Here is a 15863-nt window from a genome sequence, read left to right as displayed (position 1 = left end):
CAAAGACATTAAAATCTCTTTCAGCAATTGGTTCAATTCTTGGTCATTTCTAGGGTGCCCATTACAGTGGTATCAGAGCCCATTACAATGGTATCAGAGCTTGCTTGCAAAGTGTTTGACAAAATGTCAAACAACTGAAGTCTAAAAGATTTTGGTGTTTGAAAAAGTTATAAGTTGGGTTCATTACTACTGTAAAGGGCACCCTGGAAATACCCAAGAACTGAACCAACTGATGAAAGAGATTTTAATGTCTTTGCATAGATTTAAAACCACATAACATGAACAAGAAGGAATTTATGCAAACTGAAGATTGAACCACTGCTGAATTTCAAAGGCCAAACCCCAAGGGAATGACGTCTAGAATGTCACAAGAGAGGATAGATGTCCTCTAATGCCAAGAACAAATCTATAACTCACAACTCCAAGCTCTTATCAAATGTCATTCACAAAAATCCGATACTAAACAATAAAGCTCCCACCTCTATTTATATTTTTCCTTCACCCTTCTAGAAGGAAATAAGTTATTAATTAATTGCATTTACTAGAAGCTTCCCCCTTCCAATAATTAATGCAATCTCTAAAAACTCCTCCCTTGCAATACAATAATTAATTGTGCTTCTAGAAAATTAAATTACTAGAGGCTTCCCCTTTTCCAATAATTAATGCACTGTCTAGAAGCTTCTCCTTGCAATACAATAATTAATTGTGCCTCTACAAAATTAAATTAATTAAATATAAAGTCATGTAAAGGCTAAGAACTCCACTGAGTTGCTAAAAAAATGGGGACATTACAGTCCACCCTCCTTGAAATTGCTTGTCCTCGAGCAATTCAACAACACAATGAACTCCGACCTCCACCTGGATCCCAAATGAAGTAGTATGTGATATCCCTATGGACATTAAACCAACTACTAACCAGCATCATCAGGACCAACCACATGTCCTGCAAACTAGCACTTAAAACTTGTGCTAATGATGTAGAAGTCAAAATGTCACCAGAAGGAAACTCCGTAGAAGATCTATGAAACCTCTTCTTCCCTGTATCCACCCACATAATATATATTGGACTGGAATCCTGATCATCACCAACATGCATTGAAAAAGATGTAGCTACAGGCGAACCAGATGCCCTCATGCTAACTGTATCAACAATAGGTGTAGCCACATCGAAATATATGGACATAGGAACAACACTAACTACCACAACAGAAAACAAAACCGAATCTGTCGTTGATGAAAACTCATAATCATCAAAATGTGTGCCTTCATTAGAACACACATCAACAACTGCATGCACACTGCTGAACTCCTCGTTGGATGGTTCAACTGACACAGAAGTGGCTATTGATATGACAGTTTTCTCGCATTCTCCTAATCCCACTATTGTTGCATCGTCATCCCCTAACAAAGCCTCATATGTGGACTCCTAACTCTACACACATGACTCAACACCAGATTGCGAATCAATAATACTAGAGCGTAAACCCACATCTACTGACTCCGTTGAAATGCCCACACCAACATCAGAGCTGGGTGGCTCTATACGTGTTTCAATTCCACCTGAGAAATCAACTACCTCCTACACTAGAGCAACATACAAATCGTCAATATTGATGCCCATCTGTCTAGCCATAAGCTGCAACATTATATCCATTCGCCTATTTTGCTCCTGTTGCATACGTTATCTCTCTTCTAGTGTACATAGTAATTGTCTGAACATTACATCCTGATCCGAACCGATATACATTTTGTCAAACACTTTTCCCTCTATCCGGCTATCCCAAATTTCCTATAAGACCTCCACAGGATGGCAAGACTTATAACTCTAATACAACTATAATAACCCCAGCAGGTTATATTTTCTTCAAACACCAAAATCTTGTATACTTTAGTTGTTTGACATTTCGTCAAACACTTTCCAAGCAAGCTCTGATACCACTGTAATGGCCACCCTGGAAATGCCCAAGACTGAAAGAGATTTTAATGTCTTTGCATGGATTTAAAACCACATAACATGAACAAGAAAGAATTTATGCAAACTAAAGATTGAACCACTGCTGAATTCCAAAGGCCAAACCCCAAGGGAATGACATCTAGAATGTCACAAGAGAGGATAGACGTCCTCTAATGCCAAGAACAGATCTATAACTCACACCTCCAAGCTCTTATCAAATGTCATTCACAAAAATCCAATACTAAACAATGAAGCACCCACCTCTATTTATACTTTTCCTTCACCCTTCTAGAAGGAAATAAAATATTAATTAATTGCATTTACTAGAAGTTTCCCCTTCCAATAATTAATGCACTCTCTAGAAACTCCTCCCTTGCAATACAATATTTAATTGTGCTTCTAGAAAATTAAATTAATTAAATATAAAGTCACGTAAAGGCTAAGCATTTATGTTTGAGCATGTGACAAGGGCTTTACAATTTTCACAATACCAAAGCCTAGTTACAGTGGTATCAGAGCTATAAGTCCTGCCATCCTGTGGAGGTCTTATAAGGAATTTGGGATAGTCAGATAAAGAAAAAAATGTTTAAGAAAATGTATATCGGTTCAAATCAAGATGTGATGTTCAAAAGGTTATTGGGTACATTAGAGGAGGGGCAGTGTATGCAACAGGAGCAAAATAGGCAAATGGATATGATGTTGCACCTTATGGCTAGACAGATGGGCATCAATATTGAAGATTTGTATGTTGGTCTAGTGCAAGAGGTAGTTGCTTCCTTAGGTGGGATCGAGACGCGTATAGAGCCACCCATCTATGATGTTGGTGATGTGGGGGTTTAACGGAGTCAGTAGATGTGGATTTATGCTCTAGTATTATTGATTCGCAATATGGTGTTGAGTCATGTATGCAGAGTTAGGAGTCCAAATATGAGGCTTTGTTAGGGGATAGCAATGCAACAATAGTGGGATTAGGAGAATGCGAGGATATTGTCGTATCAGCAACCATTTTTGCATCAATTGCACCATCCAACACATGCAGTTGTTGATGTATGTTCTAATGATAGCGCACATGTTGATGATTATGAGTTTTCATCAACTACAGATTTGGTTCAGTTTTCTGTTGCAGCAGTTAGTGTTGTTCCTATGTCCATATATTTTGATGTGGCTACACCTATTGTTGATACAGTTGGCATGAGTGCATATGGTTCGCCTGTAGCTACAACTTTTTCAATGCATGATGATCACGATTCCAATCCAATATATATAATGTGGGTGGATACAGTGAAGAAGAAATTTTATAGATCTTCTACTGTGTTTCCTTCTGGTGCCATTCTGACTTCTACATCATCAACACAAGTTTTGGGTACTAGGTTGCAGGACATGTGATTGGTCCTGATGATGTTGGTTTGCACTTGGTTTAACATCCACAAGGATGTCACAGACTACTTCATTTGGGATCCAGGTGGAGGTTGGAGTTCATTGTGTTGCTGGATTGCTCGAGGGCAAGCAATTTCAAGGAGGGTGGACTGTAATTTCCCAATCTTTTTAGCAGCTTAGTGGAGTTCTTATCCTTTACGTTCTCCAAAGGCTAAGTGGAGAAATAAGAAATTGATTAAATTAATTTCTTATAAAGTCATTAAATAAATTAAAATTAAAAGGTGACTTTATATTTAATTAATTATTGTATTGCAAGGAGAAGCTTCTAGATAGTGCATTAATTATTGAAAGAGGGGGAGCCTCTAGTAATTTAATTTTCTAGAAGCACAATTAATTATTGTATTGCTAGGGAGGAGCTTCTAGAGAGTGCATTAATTATTGGAAAAGGGAAGCTTCTAGCAAATGCAATTAGCTAATATTTTATTTCATTCTAGAAGGGTGAAGGAAAAGTATAAATAGAGGTGGAAGAGTCACTGTTTAGCATCAGATTATTGTGAATTGAATTTGATAAGAGCTTGGAAGTGTGAGTTATAGATTTGTTCTTGGCATCAGAGGACATCTATCCTCTCTTCTGACATTCTAGACATCATTCCCTTGGGGTTTGGCCTTTGGAATTCATTGCTATGTATTTGATTTTATTAGTTGGAGAACTAATATTATTTCAGCAGCGGTTCAATCTTCAATTTGCATAAATTCCTTCTTGTTCATGTTATATGGTTTCCAAATCTATGCAAAGACATAGAAATCACCATCAGCAGTTGGTTCAATTCTTGGGCATTTCCAAGGTGCCCATTACCCCAAACAACAAACCCATGGGGCATAATCAATTTAACTAAAGTGTCCAAAACAATCATTTTGGATGTGGTGTCCTAGAAGTGATGCCTGAGATATTTTCTCTCAACAAGAGCTAAATAACCATAACCCTTGATCATACAAGATCGAAATGGCGGTGTCATGTTGAAGCGAGGGCCAATGAACTTGAACCCTAGATATGTGTATGAAGAAGTAATCTTAAACTCCTTGCCTTGGACTAAGAAGTAGAGGTGAGAGGTATTGAGACAATTGTAGACCATCAACTTCGTCTTATGTAGGTTCACCATCTGCTATTATATATCATAGAAAGAAGCGAGGCTATCAAGGAGTCTCAGTAAGCCTTTCAGAGAGGAGGCCATGAGGACCACATAATCCATGAAGAGCAAAATAGAGATCAAATCTTGGTCTAAGAAGCAACCATCGCTGGGAAGGAGTACAACTAAAGAAATTACTCTAACTCGTCAATGTACAATTTTAAAACAATGGGAGACAAAGGGAAGCCCTACTTCACCCCAATGATACTACGAATGAAGTTTTAAATCCCTTCAAGGGTCCCAGATGCAACAAACCATTGCCTCGTAGAGTCTCATAATAGAAATCAAGAGTCTCTGAAATACTAATGTTAATGTAAGACCCCAAGTTGGCTATAACTGATTGTGTTGAGAGATATAATATGGTTTTTTCAATTTTTTTTGTTTTTTGCTTTCTTGTATTATTTGAAATATATACTTTTTTGAATTTTCTAGAAATATATCAAATGCTGGAAATATACAAATAACTCCCAACTAGAAATGCAAAAATATTGATTACTGAAAAAGCTTGTAATCCATGGCTTGCAAATTATTGCTTCAACAAAAACTGGAAATTATAGTTAGAGGCAAGAACTATTACGGAAGTAATTGGTAAATACTTGTTTGATATTAACAGCGACCAAAAGGTCAATTTATACAAAAGAATGAGACGATGTTTCCATAGGAAATGATCATAAAGAATAGAAACATTCTATTCTAGAGAAAGCAAAAAAAATGAAAGCAAACTAAAGCTTATTAGATTTTTACAATAGATAACCATTAACTAATAATAGACGACTTATCTATTATTGTAATACCCTCCCTTAATGGTTAATCTATCGAACACACCAAACTGTCCTCTAAATTTGACAAATGAATCAAGACCAAGAGGCTTGGTGAAAATGTCTACAGTCTAATCTGTGGTAGGAAGATACTACAAATCTATAGTCCCGTCTTCAACCAGTTGTTGTATGTAATGACAGTGAACATCCACATGCTTGGATCATTCATGGAACACTGGATTTTGTGCTAACTTGATAACGCCTTCATTATCAACAAACAGAAGTAGTCGGTACTACTAGTGACATCTGCATATCCCCAAGCATCCGACGAAGCCAAACAACTTCACATCCTACCTTAACAGTCCCTCTGTATTTGGCTTTTGTAGAAGAGAGAGAAACTGCCTGCTGCTTCTTACTAGTCCGTGTAACTGCACCGGATCCCAAATTGAACACATATCCAGATCTTGACTTTTTATCATGAATAGAGCCTGCCCAAACTGAATTTGTGGACCCACTGAGTTTAGGATTCGAACTTCGAGAGTATAAGAGTCCACAATCTGAAGTGCCCTTCACATAACGAAGCACACGCTTTGCTGCCATCCAATGATAAACCTTAGGAGCTATCATAAAGCGTGAAGTATAGCTGACTGCAAAGCTGATATCAGGCCTAGTAGCAAAAAGGTAGATGAGGCTGCCTACTAGTTGCCTGTATGTAGTCTCATCAACAGAAGGAGAATCATACTTTGCTGATAACTTGAGACCTTTCTCCATAGGTGTAGATGCAGGTTTGCAATCTTGCATACGAAATTTGTCTAACACGGCCCTGGCATATTTGGACTAAGCGATGAATATACTAGAAGACTGTTGCCAAACTTCAACATCTAGGCAATAATGCATGAGCCCAAGGTCAGTCATATCAAAAGATTGGCACAAATTCTGTTTGATTCTCTGAATCAAAGATGCCAAACTACCAATGACAATCAGATGAATATATTAGAAGACTGTTGCCAAACTTCAACATCTAGGCAATAATGCATGAGCCCAAGGTCAGTCATATCAAAAGATTGGCACAAATTCTATTTGATTCCCTGAATCAAAGATGCCGAACTACCAGTGACAATCAGATCATCCACATAAATAACCAGACGGATGACATCATTGTTAGTAGTCTTGATGTACAAATTTGAGTCTGAAGAACTCCTCTTGAAGCCTTGATAACTGAGGTACTTATTAATCTTGATGTACCATGCCCGAGGGGCCTGCTTCAAATCATAGAGAGCTTTTACCAATCTGAGAACCTGAAGGTCTTTACTAGCAACCTTGAAACCAGGAGGCTGCATCATGTAGACCTCTTCATGGAGATCACCATTCAAAAAAGCACTCTTGACATCCATCTGATGGACCTTCCAGCCAAATTGTGTTGCCATGGCTAGGACTAATCTGATGGTGCTCATCTTTGCAGTAGGAGCAAAGGTCTCCTCATAATCAATGCCCTGACGCAAAGAAAAGCCCTTCGCCTCTAAACAAGCTTTGTACTTATCCAAAGTACCATCCAATTTGTATTTGATTTTGTAGACCCATTTGCAGCCAATGAGCTTCTCCCCTAGTGGAAGATCAGAAAGGACCCAGGTGTTGTTCTTCAGCAAACTCTGGCGTTCAGATGTCATGGCATGTTCTCCCTCTGGAATTGCTTTAGCTTCGGAATATGTTTGAGTTTCACACACACTATGAATGTTGGCCATAAGAGCAAAGTTAACAGAATCTGTAGTTTTGCTCTTTTTCTGAGCAATTCTCCCATCAATGAGCTCATCATCACAAAGATCAACAAGTGTCTTAGCCCACCACTTAGGCCAGATAGGAGAATGACCAACATTAGTATTGGGAGATGCTTGATCAACAGGATCCTCATCAGAAGAATTAGGATCACAATTAGGTGAAGCATCTAGAAAGCGAGGTGATCCTACAGGAGAAGCTGGAGGTGTCTGCATAGGTATCACTGGTATAATTGGAGCTGCAGGAGCTACTGGAGCCCTCCCATCAGGTGGACCTAATGGAAGCCAAACTCCCAAATCATGAGCCATCATAGGCTGGTCTGTTGGATCAGGAACAGGAGAAACAAGCATGAAAGGTCCTCACTGCTCATCGAAGACTACATCACGACTGTAGATAAGAGTAGTAGGCTTTCTGAAGACTACTATATCCAGCAAGCATGAGTTTCTGACTCTTGGCATCCAACTTGGTGCATGACGCATCAAGGATCCAAACAAAAACAAGGGAGCCAAAAACCTTCAGGTGACTGATTTTGGGCTTGCAACCTGACCAAGCCACTTTCGGAATTTTACCTTTCACCGCTATTGTGGGTGACCGGTTCAATAGATAAACTACAGTGTTAGCTGCTTCTACCCAAAACTGCTTCGGAACAAGTCTGTGTTCGAGCATGGAACGAGCCATCTCAGTGATTGTCATGTTTTGACGTTCAACTACACTGTTCTATTGTGGCGTGTGGGGTATGGTTAACTAGCATTTGATGCCATGTGTATCCAAGAAGCTAGAGAAAGCATTAGAACAAAATTCCCCCCCCCATTGGCTAATCTAAGAGTAATAATAGATTTCCTAGACTCTTTTTCAACTCAAGGTTTAAACTTCTAAAATACAGGAAATGCATCTGATTTCCTTTTAAGGAAATACACCCACATTTTTCTACTGAAAACATCAACAAACAACAAAAAATACATGTACCCAAGAACTGAGGGAGTGGCCATAGGGACGCAAATATCGGCATGAACAAGCTGAAGTACCTAAGAATCTCGCCAAGAATCGCCACTGGTGAAAGGAGTGCAATGTTGCTTCCTAGCCTGGCATGCGTCACAAACTCCAAGCTATTGAGTCTGAATCTTTGGCAATCCAAGAACAAGCTCATCCCGAGCAAGTTGAGAGAGATAATGCACATTAAGTGCCCATATCATTGATGCCAAAGTGTGCTGACAGAAGATCGCCGAGCAGCCACAGCTAAGTCCTCAGAATCACCAAAATTAGTAAGTCTGAAAAGACCATGATCCTCAAGACCCACTACAACAATAGACTTAGTCACTCGATCAGTGATGGTGCACTAATGTGAACTGAAGGTGACAGCTAAGTGTGAAGAATGTCATAGCAGTTGACTGACTGAGAGTAGATTTAGTTCCATCCCTGGAATGTAGTACACATCAAGGAATTTGAGATTCCTCCTAATAGACTAAAACTGAATGTTACCTTTACCGAGAATTGTGTAGTCTTCTCCATCACCAAAAATAACAGAACTTGAATAAGGTTGGTAGTCAATAAACCAATCTCTGCAGTGAGTGAAGTGACGAGAGGCACCTAAATCAATGTACCAGGTAGATGACTTCACATGATCTACAGGTCTTTTAGCCATGCAGGCATAAAAGGCAGATTTTGCGTGCTCAGTGTGTCTGCACTGTTCGCTTTGGGCTACGAACCTGATTGCTTAGACTGTGCAGCTAAGTGCTTCTGACATTCAACCTTCATGTGTCCAAACTTATGGCAGTAGTTGCATTGAATGTTCTTCTTTCTAGAACCATCCGATGCTAGAGCAGAAGACTTCTGCTGAGATGACTATTGAAACTTGCCCTTGTCCTTCTGAAAGGATTTCGCAGCAAAGGCTTGCTCGGTGGTCGTGTGACTAGAGTTGCTACCGAACTGTTGTTTCGACCAATCTTGCTGAAGCAGCAACGTACAAAGATCAGTGAACTTCAAATCAACACCAGAAGATGTGGTGTTGAGAGTCTCGATAAAATGTCCATAGGATTTTGGTAAACTCTGAAGAGTGATAATCACAATATCCTCTCCCTCCATCTTGCGACCGATGGCAACTAACTGATCACTAATTTCCTGAATCCGATTCAGGTGTGCCTAGAGCGAGGTGCACTCATCCATGACAATAGAAAACAGTATTTTTCAGAAAGAAGGCTATGCTTTTGTTAGAAGTCTCATGAAGACCTTTGAGATGCATCCAAATCTTAGCAGTTGTCTTGCCGGATGGAATCTGGGAAAGCTAATCATCAACCACAGATAATTTGAGAAGAATCACTGCCTCTTGATTATTCAGATCCCATGAATCTTGATTAGGACTCGGAGAAGTCAAACGCTTCATAACACCCAAAACAAGTTGATCAGTGTTCCGATATTCAAAAATTGCGATAATTCGCTGCTTCCAGCTGCCATAATTTTGACCATTGAATTTGGAGTTATGCTCGAGCAAAATATTTGTCAAAGATGCCATGGCACGTTTTTCAACGAAAAACTGTGAAAAGCTGTGAAGGCACATTCTTCGAGGCAAAAATATGGAAGACACAAAAGATTCAAAGAGTGACCCAAAAGAGAGCTTAAAAAACCCAGAAGGAATATGCTATCGTTTTCTAGATCCGTTGGCTCAAAAATCAAGGCACCCAGAAAAAAGGATGACAACTCAATTGAGCTCTCGAAAAACCCACCAAGAATCTGAAATCAAAAAAAAATTGTGACCCCAAAAATTAGGGTTTCAAGCAAAAATTCAATCGACGGCCATGGAGGTCGAATCTGCAAAAAAATTATTTTTTTCGAAAAAATGGTCGAGTTCTCTTCAAGGATCGATGTGCATGGACGAATGGGGCTAGGGAGTGCTAAACAAACACCAAAAAAGGGCGTAGGAGGCGTGAGTTTGAAGAGTCAAATGCAAAAAACCGTCTGCAAAAACTGCACATTTTTTCTCCTGAAATATGATGCAAAACAGTGACACAATTTATGGGAGAAGTCGTGATAGTAGAGAATTGTGTTTGGTAGCAAAGCTGAGCCCCTCTGCCAGTGAGAAATGGGAGTAGTAGAAAAAACGCGTTTTGTTGAAGTCGCGGTTAGGGCAAACTAGTCTTTACTCTCTCCAAAATGCGATTTTCAATTTTTCTAGAAAAAAAATCCACAATTTTCCAAAAAACTTAGACAAAAACCCCTAGTTTGAAAATCTTAGGGTTTTGAGATTAGGAAGCAAGGATCACAAAATAATTTCGAAAATTAGCTCTAATAATTTCAGAAAAGAAATTATAATTTTCAAAAAAATTAAGAAATATGCTCTGATACCATATTACGGAAGTAATTGGTAAATACTTACTTGATATTAACAGAGACCGAAAGGTCAATTTATACAAAAGAATAAGATGATGTTTCCTTAGGAAACGATCGTAAAGAATAGAAACATTTTATTCTAGAGAAAGCAAAAAACTGAAAGCAAACTAAAGCTTATTAGATATTTACAATAGATAACCATTAACTAATAATAGACGACTTATCTATTATTGTAATAAGAACCTAATAATTTTATTATATGGTTCGATTTGTACTAGGCCTAGCCAAACATGTAATGCAGCCCCACAATGTGAAAGAACAAACTTGATGTGAATGCTTAGTGAGCCACCAATGTTGACCTCCAAGATATAATGTGCAAGTCGCTACTGATTATACAAAATGCAAACTACACGACCAAGTTGTTGCAGACCCAAAGCTCTACATGATTATATATGATATGCAGAGGCTTCAAAATGGCGATCAAATTACTAGCCACACGGGTTTTTGGAAATGCCTTTCAATGGCATTAGGAATTGCAGAGATAGGCCTAGCAGAGACACCCAAAATGCACATCACCTCCTAGCTAAAGCCCAGTTGTAGAGATGTAATGGTGTCCATAAAGCAGGAATTGTTCACGCCAAAACAATGATGCTTGGCATCAATAATCATGATAAATTACACCCAATGGTAGAGACAAGGGTGTCCAATATTAATGATGTCAACCCTCAGATTCACAACACAAAAATCGTCCTCATAGACAAAGGATTGCAGAGCAGGAAGATGCCCTAAATCAAACTGAATATGTAATTCAATTCAATATACTTCAGCATTGAATTGAATGCACTCCCAAACTCAGAAGAATTAATTCATTTTGTTATACAGCAGCAACAAACTAAATCACAAATCAACAAGAATTAGTCCTCAAGAATCTCATAAAACCTCAAACACTCACCAAAACATATCAAAGTGATAAACAAGAATGAGATTATTAAATACTCACAATGGAGTCATATTTATAACTTAATTGTGCAAACAAGCTTCTTCATCACACTTCTCACTTAGGAGGCTTCTCATTCACAATTATATTTTATAACATGAAATAAGATAAAGTCCTTCAATACTTTATGCCTCAACAATAACTTATTAAATATGATCTTCATGAATCATATCAATCTACTATAGAGGACGACTAACCACTTGTGCCTCCACTACACTACTAAATATAGCAACAACTCCAAAATAGACTTGCTAAAAATAGTGAAGTATGCCATAGAGACCCTCAAAACTCATTGTCAGCTCACAAGGATCGCAATGATGAACTGACCAATCCTAGCTACAAGAACCTACTAAAGCGGGAACATTACAATTAATCAGTCTCTAGAAGAGGGTTATCCGAGGGAGTGAGCTAAAATGCTTTGCACAAATCCAAAAAGCAACAATAAACCTTGGAGGAGTGATGGCGTGCTTTGTCAATAATAGCCCTAACAGTCAAGATGTGTTCCATGGTCTTAAGATCTGGCCAGAAACCAACTTGACCTCTAACTTGATATGTCTTTGATAAAGCTCCCAAGAAAGAATATCATGTAAGACTATGGCATTTATAGAAAGTGAACTCCACCATGATGGTCCTATAATTGTTGGGATCTAAGACTCACCTAGCCTTATGAATCAGATGAATAATATGATGTAACCAAGAGGGAGGGAACCCTATGCAAACCACCTTGTTGAGAAAATTTGTGAGGAATGAGCCCAAATCCATGATTTCATTGTCGAAGAATTCCGCATGGAACCTTTCCTCATCCACAACCCTACTAGTGTTCATGGACCTAACCACCTTGCTGACATTGGTGAAGGTTTATAAGTGTAGTATGGGGTCTCAGTGACAAGAAAATCTATCAAGCCAAATGCATCATTAGGCAAAAATGGCATAAAGCAAAATGTGTTCCAGGAGTTGACATGCAAGGAACCAAAGCTCTGTTCCTTCTTGCCCAACTGCCCCTATGATCGTAATTTCACAACCACAGTTGCTGGTTTGCCCACCCAACTAGGGGAAACTATCTCAAATCATTGCTCTAAGGTTCCTTATCATGACCTAGTTGTTGTCTGGTCAATGTAGGGACATAGAATTGTTCCAAAGAAAATTTGGGCAAAAGCAATCTACATTATTTTCTATCTTCTATATAGCTCTACCGCACAAGCCGTTAAGAAGAGAATAGGAAGCCTAATATCACTCACTTGAAAGTCTTTGGCTCTTCAACTTATGTTTTGATTCCAAATACCAAGCATTCCAAACTAAATTCCAAGAGTCATAAGGTCATGTTGAAAGAATACAGTGAAAACCACAAACATATCAGTTGATTGATGGAGGCACTGATTGTCTCATATTTAGTCGAGCAATTGTCTTTGATGAAGAATGCAGAACTTTTCAGCTCTCCTCTCTTGTTTTGAGACATGAGGATCAGCATTCTACAAGCTAAGGATGTTAGTGTTAGTCTTCCATTAGGTCCAAATGATAGAAGGGATTTGGATGAATCCAGCTCTGAACTTGTGAAGTCTATCATGCATAATATTGAACCACCCAACTTCCCTCAAGAGAATGTTGATCTACATCTTGTTGTACTTGTTCAAGCCATCCCATCATTAATTTTTGGTTCTACTCTCTGGCATAAATGGTGAGACAAGACCATAAGTGACCTTCATGATGATGAGCTCATTGAGGTAAATCGGCTAGAAACAAGAGCAAGTAGTAGAATACAACAATTTTTTTCTCTTATAGCCAATGTTCACCATGTTTATGAGCTCCAATCCTATTTAGAGGCTAAAGGTATACCTAAGTGGTTTCAAGCAATGAAAGTTGATAATCATAGTCTTTTGAGGAGCAACCATGGGTCCAATCCGATCTTCCACTTGGGAAAAGTCCCATTGGGTGCAAATGGGTGTATAAAGTTAAGTACAAGCCTAATGGAACTTGCAAGAAGCACAAGGCTTGGCTAGTTGCTAGAAGGTTCTCACAAAAAGAGGGCATTGATTATGAGGAGACTTTTGCTTCCATAGCCAAAATGAGTATTATTTGGCTTGTCCTCACCCTTTAGGCCAGTTTGAATGGAAATTCCATCAAATGGACTTCAAGAGTGCATTCCTCAAATATGTGTTGCAGAAAGAAGCCTATACCTTAGTTGAAAAACTTGAACTCACCTCAAGCTCGACAGACCAAAAAATTGGACTGAGACTCGGAAATAAACTCGAACTTGGAGAAGACTTAGCAAAGGACTCAACAAAAGAAAAAGAAAAAGTAATTTTTTTTAAGAAATTAATGTATGAAGAAAACATAAAATACATTCACATAATTGAAACATTACACATCATACGAATCCCAAACACTCAATATTTGAAATCTCGTCATAGTTTCAAACTATAAACTAGCACTTGCATTTATGAGGTGCAATGATGATGCTGATAGTTGGATATGTTTGTACGGTATATATTATTTGGCAATGGGAAAAAGTTCAAAGATTTGGAACTATTTTCATTGGGTTCAATTACTTTAGTTATAGCAAGATAAACATCAAAAACCCCAAGCCTTTGTGTACAATTTTGTACTAAGAGCTTAACAGTAGACTTTACATGGTCATACATGATTGCACAAATTGGATGATAACCTCAATTTTGTGGCTTAATTGCCAATTTTTGTTTGATACTTACATATTAATTATGTAACATTTACAATAAACTTGTTTACAATTGAATTTGTCACTCTATTATATAACATGTTCCAAAACCCGTCAACTAAAGGTCTTACCACATCTGAATTTTAAACCAAATAAGAGCAGAAATGATCTTTAAGACAACACCATACTTGCTTTCATTACAAAATATAATAAATATAAATAATTACAAAATATAAATCAGCTAAGAACCCAAGTGAACCAACATTATCATTTACTTTCATCTCATGTGCATGTTGTATGATGTAAGTTGTGTCTGAGCACATGAAGACGTTATGTTTAACTCTTCAAATAATAAAGATGAGGTGTATTATTTTGATAGAGGATGTCAATACACAATTAGGTGAACTTGTTTACTTTCTCATTGTTGAATTTTCTTGCCCTTTTGAAGCTTCAAATTGGCCTTGACGAAGTGCAAGTGCTCAATAAATTGAATACTTATCTTAAGATCCTCCATCCTTCAATATTTTGTTCTTGAACATTTTACCAATGTCCCTTGCCTTAGCTCTTATCTCTTTCCCTTCTTCTCCCATAACCATCTTAAAAGCTTTGCAGATTTCTTTACTTTAAAAAGCCTCATACTCTTCGCACCCAACTCCAATCCCAACATTGTATCCATAGACAACAGCTGCATGGGTGAAGTTATGAGAGGCAACCCATTGCTCAAACCTTCTATTATAGAGTTCCATCCACACTGAGTCATAAAGCTCCCAATACTAAAATGGGCCAATACCTCCCTTTGTGGGACCCATCCTCTTACAACAATACCCCTCTTCCCAAACCTCCGTAAAAATCCCTCGGGAAACAAAGTTAGAAAGCTACGTAGGGCCCACGAGAAGGGATAAAAGTTGGCTTCCAATCTCAATGCCACCTCAACATTCTCTTCCTCGCCTAAAATGCATTGGCCCCCAAACAACACATAGACTACAGACCTTGATGACTGCTTATCCAGCCATGTCATCACATTCAAGTCAGCCTTCCTTTTGGACATGTGCGGTGGCAAGAAAATGTCAAGTGGAACAATGGGTTTCTCAACCACCTTCCCAAAATATTCACCACACTTGCCCTTTAGCTCAGCGCATGTTTTGACAGTCATGCAATCACAAAAATCTATGCCACACAAGCAATGTTCGGTGTAACTAATAGTCTAATACCATCTAGTTCGTAGGTGACACTGAAGACTAGAACAACTACCACCTCATAAAGCTTCAATGTGACCACCCGTGAAGGGTAATCTATTCTACATATAGCAAAACAAGGCAACATCTAAAATATATTTGAGATTATAATTGGTTAATTAGCCAATACTGCCAAACAAGATCTTTTATATATTTAATTAAAGTAATACCTAGTCACTAAAAAACCATATTCTTCATATGATCAAACGAGAGAATATAGAAGTGACGTTGCCTGGAGGCGGCTAAGTCAAAGAAAACATTTAATCATCTAATCATTTAGTAATACCTAGCTCTTTGGAGAAGAAGCGAAAGCTAAGCATACCATCAACCCATGCAAATTCGTGCAAATCAAATAATTGGCCAGTGGCAGAGCCACATCCACATTCTTGTCGAAGTTCAATGTCATCTATGAGTGATGAAGGTTCTCAATTCTACAGTTGTCCCTCTCTCGCTCAACTCATCTATTATAGGCACCGACACACGACCTTCGCCAACTGAGATACCAATCAACCCCAAGTAATATCAGGAACAATCAGCAAAGCTCATCAAGAGGTTCATAAATTGCAGTCCAAAGGATTAAAGGGAAA

General features: G+C 38.3%; 1 protein-coding gene across 2 annotated transcripts in view; it reads right to left on the bottom strand.

The window, feature by feature from the left end:
• SCAB1 (plectin-like protein) overlaps positions 1–15863 on the bottom strand; it is a 215207-nt gene that overhangs the window by 95888 nt on the left and 103456 nt on the right. The gene's annotated exons all lie outside the window — the stretch shown is intronic.

This window comes from Cupressus sempervirens, chromosome 6 (genome assembly GCF_028749045.1).
Source record: "Cupressus sempervirens isolate cs-2001-9-10 chromosome 6, ASM2874904v1, whole genome shotgun sequence".
NCBI lineage: Eukaryota > Viridiplantae > Streptophyta > Pinopsida > Cupressales > Cupressaceae > Cupressus > Cupressus sempervirens.
Note: the sequence above shows the minus strand (reverse complement) of the source record. Positions and strands in the feature narration are given on the sequence as shown.